The following is a 6,793-nucleotide window of genomic DNA, read 5'->3' on the forward strand; positions in this document are numbered from 1 at the left end:
ATGTCCACAGTCACAGTGACAGTCAGTGACACTGACAGAAGGATGAAACAAGGCTGTGAATCATTTCAGTCTGTGTGTGTGACAAAGAGGCAGACAGGAGCAGCTAACATTTGGAAATGGAAGCTTACTGGAAACACTACATTCACGGCTGAATTCACAATAGATTTGTTCTCAAGTGCACATTTAGCAGCTAATGCTAATACTGTTTTCCCTTTGCTTTCTACAGCAGCTATTGCTAAGTAGGCCACTTTGCTCCGCTAAGGATTTGTGTGACCATGATGGAGACTCTGATAAGCTAATGCTGCTAAGCTAATGCTGTTTATGGGCCCTGTTAGAATCAATATTTCATTCTCATTCTGTTGTTTGAGAACAATATTAACGTTTCACATCATTATAACACAAGAGAAAAGGGTATTGGCATTAGCTACTAGTGCTTATTCACCTCAAATTACCTTTAGCTGCTAATGGCAGCCTACTTAGCATTAACTCCTCACTAATATAATGCTAATTTACATCAAATGAGCATTAACTGCTCATATTGTTATAAGGAAAGAGAAAACGGTATTAGCATTTGCTGCTAATAATTATTCACCCCTAATTAGAATAAGCCGCTAAAAGCAGCCAACTTAGCATTAATTCCTCACTTTGTTGTTACCCAACGGAAAAGAGTATTAGTATTAGCTACTATCATTTTTAATAAGTAAGAGAAAACAGTATTAGCAGTAGCGCATAATGCTAATTCACGTCAACGTAGTATTAGTTAATAATGGCAGCCTACTTAGCATTAACTGCTCACTAATATAATGCTAATTCGCATCAAATTAGCATTAGCTGCTCAAGTTGTTATAAGGAAAAAGAGAAAACGGTATTAGTATTAGCTGCTAATAATTATTCACCCCTAATTAGAGTTAGCCCCTAATGGCAGTCTACTTAGCATTAACTCCTGACATTGCTATAATGCAGGGGAAAAGAGTTACCATTATCGGATAATGCTAATTCTCATCAAATTAGCATTAGTTAATAACGGTAGACTTCATATCATTAGCTGCTGTCATTCTTACAAAGCAAACAGTATGAGCATTAGCTGTTAATCCTTTTTCATCTAAAATTAGAATTAGCCACTAATGGCGTATTGTTAAAAAGTAAGAAAAAACATTGTTAGCATAAGCGGATAATGCTAATTCATCTCGAATTAGTATTAGCTAATAATAGCACCTGCTTCGCATTAGCTGGTCACATTGTTATAAGGCAAGAAAATATGGTATTAGCATTAGCTGCCAATTTCTATTTACCTAAAATTAGCATTAGCCACTAATGGTAGCCTATAGCAAAAACTTCTTAATGCTAAATGAAGTTAATTAATGCTAAGTAGGTTTAACTGAAATTAAAGTAGTGTTAGCATTAGCTGCTGATATTGTTAAAAGGTAAGATAAAACATTGCTAGCAGCAGCGGATAATGCTAACACACATAATAATTAGCATTACCTAATAATGGCAGCCTTCTTAGCATTAGCTGCTCATATTGTTATAATGCAAGGGAAAAGAGTTGGCAAAAACAGTGTTAGCATTAGTGGATAATGCTAATTCACCTAAATTAGCATTAGCTAATAATGGCTACGTACTTAGCATTACCTACTAATATTGATATAAAGCAAGAAAATATGGTATTAGCATTAGCTTCTAATGCTTTCTCATCTAAAATTAGAATTAGCCACTAATGGCATCCTATTTAGCATTAACTCTTCACATCGCAAGGGAAAAATTAGAATTCAATAAAAAAAAAAGTGTTCACATTAGCTACTTGTATTGTTAAAAAGTAAGAAAAAACATTGTTAGCATAAGGGGATAATGCTTATTCACCTCAAATTAGTATTAGCTAATAACGGCAACCTACATAGCATTAGCTGGTCACATTGTTATAAAGCAAGAAAATATGATATTAGCATTATCTGCCAATTCCTATTCACCTAAAATTAGCATTACCTGCTAATGGCAGTCTACTTAGCATTAACTCCTCACTAATGTGATGCTAATTCACATTAAATTAGCTTTAGCAATAGCTGCTAGCATCAGCCTACCTAGCACTAGCTGCTCACATTGTTAAAAGGGAAGAGAATACGATATTAGCATTAGCTGGTAATATTTATTTACCCCTAATTAGAATTAGCCACTAATGGCAGCATACTTAGCGTTAACTCCTCACATCGTTGTAATGCAAATGAGGCTAACTTGCATTAAATTAGACTGCTGTTATTAGCTAATGCTATTTAGCAGTAGCTGCTCACATTGTTATAAAGCAAAGGAAAACGATATGAGCATTAGGTTCTAATGCGTATTTGCCTTAAATTAGACGTAGGTGCTAATGGCAGCCTACTTAGCATTAGCAGCTCAGATGTTATAATGCTAGGAAAAAGAGTGTTAGCATTAGCCGTTCACATTGTTATAAAGTTAAGGGAAATAGTGTTAGCATTAGCTACTCACATTTTTAAAAAAAGTAAGTGTTAGCATTAGTGCATAATGCTAATTCATGTCAAATTAGCATTAGTTAATAACGGCAGCCTATTTAGCATTAGCAGATAATGTTGACCTTGGCCCACTGGAAAAGTTAAGAACTAAAGATTTAGGAGTGTTTCTCGATAGCTCTTTCTCGTTTGAGAAACAAATGAATTCTGTTATTAAAACCAGCTGTAAGGTTTATATTGTTGATTGTCATTTATGCTTAGAAATATTTACTCATATATGCTTAGAGTTGTATAATCGATTGCATAATGATAGAGGTTTGATCCTGAGTAGTGTGTAAAGACTCTGTGTGCCTTCCAGAGTGCTCTGGCATGCACACACCACTTGGGGCCATGAGAGAGGTCGTACCCTCTCTTACTGATTTATGGTGTAGGACAGGGGTCTCAAACTCAATTTAGCTGGGGGCCGCTGCAGGCAGAGTCTGGGTGAGGCTGGGCCACATTAGGTTTTCCACAAGAAAGGCATGGTTAAAAAATTCCAATCTTCTCTTATTTTTATTTTTTAACACAAAATATGAAAAATAAATAAACAAATTAAGAATTAATAAGAAAATAAATCAATCTGTAATACATAAATAAAATAATAATGAGATATTTTTAGTCAGTGAACTTATGTGGGGTTTTTTTCAGTCTTCTATATCTGCTGTATTTAGATTGAAATGTCTGTATTAACAGTTCTATAACCTTCTTCTGAACATGAATGGAACACTGGAGAAAATGAACTGTTCTTCTGAACATGGCTTCTCTTGCCTACTCCTTGCTGCTAGAGACCTGGCAGCGTTTCCTCTCGCATAGCCGAGCCAGATTTGGCCTGAGGGAGGAAGCAGTTGCGACCCTCGGTATGTCTTGAAGATGATCATCCGTAAGTCTGGACCTGTACTTGGACTTATTGAAGTTCAAAGTGGAGAAGAGCTTTTGGCACAAGTATGTGCTACCAAAAAGGCACATGGTCCGCTTGAACATTCGGGAAAGCCGAGGGAAACTAGGGCTCAATTCTCTCAAAAACTGTCCAAGCTTGTCTGCTTTTCCACTCACCTCCCTGAACTTTGCTTTGAGTTCAGAGTTGCACTGCAGCTCAATGAGCTCCATTTGAAGCACAGAAGGGGCATCTTGCACATCAAAGGAGAAGGGGTCCGCAAAAATGTGAAAGGTGGCTCTGTGTGTCTTGAAGTCAGCAAATCTGTGATCAAATTCCTCCTGTAGCCTCAAAATGACATCAACATACTCGTCAGCACTGAATGGTGTGCCTGCATCCACGAGTGCCTTGCATGCTGGGAAATGGCAAAGGTTTGTCTGAGAGAGCTGAGCTTTCCAGAGCGCCAGTTTTGTGGAGAATGCTCTCACGTTGTCATAGGCAGCACTGACAAGTTGCCCCTGGCCTTGTAACGTCTTGTTCAGTACATTAAGCTCATGTGTCATATCAACAAGAAAAGCTGAGTCCATGAGCCATTTGGGATCAGTTAGCACAGGAACACTAACTCCATCCTTCTCCATGAAGGCTTCACTTCTGCTCTCAACTCAAAAAGTCTCTTTAATACATTTCCCCTGCTGAGCCAACGTACCTCAGTGAAGTCGAGCACATCCCCATATTCTGACTCCATTTCCTCTAAAAAAGCACAGAACCTTCGGTGCTTTAAGCCCCTGGATCTGATTTGGTTGATGCATTTCACAACAATAGACATCACATTGTCAAACTTCAGGCATTTGCTGCAAAGGACCTGCTGATGGATGATGCAGTGCAGAGCAATGGCCTCCTCCACGCCTTCCTCTTCCAGTTTGTTTTGTGCCACCAGTCCATGTTTCCTCCCTGTCATTGATGGCGCTCCATCTGTTGTTATTCCAACAAACCTCTTCCATGGCAAACCAACATTCTCAATGGCATCACACAGCTTGTAAATATCTGCTGAGCGGTGGTCTGGCCATGCATTGGAATTACTGTGAGCAGCTCCTCCATCACTTCAAAACTGTCATCAACACCACGGACATACATTGGGAGCTGGGCAGTGTCGGTGATGTCTGTGGTCTCATCAAGAGCGACTGAGTATACACTGAAACATTTGGCTTTCTCACACAGTTGGTCATAAATGTCACTTGACAGGTCAGAAATGCGATCTGCTGCGGTGTTGGCAGAAAGGCTGATGTTGCTAAACTGACCTTTCTTTCCCGGACAGACTATATTTGCAGCCTGCAATATGCACTTTTAGACAAATGCACCTTCTGTGAATGGCTTCCCTGCTTTAGCAATCATCTCACTAACCACGTGGCTCCGACTGCTGCATTATTCTCTTTGGTTGCTTTCTTGGAGAAATCTTGCTGCCTCAGTAGATCTGTTTTAAGACTGGCAACCCGGTTCGCTCTCTCGTCTCCCTGGTATTTTGCATCCAGCTCAGCATGTCTAGTTGTGTAATGACGTTTCAAATTGTATTCCTTGTGCAGCGCAACTTTCTCTGTGCAAATAAGACAGGTCGGGGTGCCCCTGTGCTCAACAAAGAAATATTGCATTTCCCACTTTTCCTGAAATTGTCGGTGCTCATCACCAACCTTTCTCTTCACCGCAGGCTTTGAAAAAGACATGTTTGGGGCTATGTGACATTTATAATTCTACTTGGTGTCACTGTCGCATTGAAGTTTCAATCAAGCGTTTAGCCGACGGACGGGGAACGTCTCAACGCGTAGAGAACGTCATTTCTGCTTCTTTTTCTTGCAACCGTAGCACGGCGATCGGCAGATAAAAAGCCGGTAGCAGTCTCCTTTGTTTTTACGCTCGATGTTCATGTCTTTCATGACGACACGAACACCGTGGCGTTTGCAGATGGTAGAAAGTGCAGGGATAGCGAGCGCAAAAAAGGCGACTGCTCACGGCGCCGGGCTGTTGTTACAGGAGAAAGAAGCGGAAATGACACCGTGACATATAACAAATAACATCAGCTGTTTCTGATGTTAGTTGTTTTGACTGCTTTTACATTATATTGAAATATATGTAATGTTCATGTTTGCTGCAATGCAAACGCAGTGATGCAAATAAAAACATGGAGCCACAAATTACGGTGCGACCCTATAATTAGTCCGGGTTACCGGGGACTGTTGTTGCCGATGAACAGGTGTCGCTATGTGACTGCAGACTAAATTGGGCTGCATTGAGTTCATGACTTTTCTTTTATCCCGCCGCCTACGCATCACTGTGAGAGTTAATATGAGATCTCTCTCTGTGGAAAAATAACTTTAAATCCCACTGACGTGTGTATAAATCTATATACGTATAATGCCCCGCTGGGCAGCAACTTAAAAAAACAACTTTTTTTGAAGTGTTGTGAACGCAGCGCGCTGGGGCGAATGTCGGCGTTTGCCCAATAGAAAGGAGGAAGCCAGCCAGGCACAGGAAAGAAAGAAACACTCCAGGGCAACGCTGCTGGAACTTTGACTCATTGAGAAATGTTTCCCTGCTTGCATCAAGCCCGGCTGGTGTCCCCTGAGATCCATATCCCACCCTGATTGGTGGGTTAATTCAGCTCCGCCCACAACACTGTAAAGTGTCATACATTATCAAACTAACATTACATTTTCATATTAAGGTGGGGCCAAAAACTATCGTCCTGCGGGCCGCAATTGGCCCATGGGCCGCGAGTTTGAGACCCCTGGTGTAGGAGGACACCTACTCTGTGTCTGGTTAAGTATAAGAGCCCTTTGTTAGGGGGACCGCTGGACTCTTAGCACCAGCTTTGGGGTCACAGGGTCACATCTGGAACACACACACACACACACAGACACACACAGACACGCACAGACACACACACACACACACAGACACACACAGACACACACACACACACACAGACACACACACACACACACACACAGACACACACACACACACACTATGCACACACTCACGCACACACACACACACACACACACAGACACACACACTATGCACAGACTGGTACTCTTTGTTCATACCTGTGTAAGACGTCATAATGAACTTGTGCATATTCATGTAAGCTCAATAAAGAGCAGTGTTACGAGGGAGCAGACGAGAGCGACTGAGGTCAAGTGAAGGAACGGCGCTGTCACAGTTCTCTCCCTCATCAATTGTCTGGTTCCAGCGGTGGGTCTGTGCTAGACGACCCATCACCAGCTTTTTCCACTGGTTACCAGTACGTGGTAGAATCCACTTCCAGATCTGGTTGTCTTTAAATCTGTGAATGGATTGGCTCCATCTTATCTCTCTTTAACAAAAGAATCCAAGTGGAGCCCTCAGGTCTGCAGATAAGCAG

General features: G+C 41.2%; 1 protein-coding gene across 2 annotated transcripts in view; it reads left to right on the top strand.

Moving 5' to 3' along the window:
• LOC309702293 (uncharacterized protein) overlaps nucleotides 1-6,793 on the top strand; it is a 202,675-nt gene that overhangs the window by 70,495 nt on the left and 125,387 nt on the right. The window lies entirely within an intron of this gene.

Source organism: Aulonocara stuartgranti (assembly GCF_965226115.1).
Source record: "Aulonocara stuartgranti genome assembly, chromosome: 3".
Classification (NCBI taxonomy): Eukaryota; Metazoa; Chordata; class Actinopteri; order Cichliformes; family Cichlidae; genus Aulonocara; species Aulonocara stuartgranti.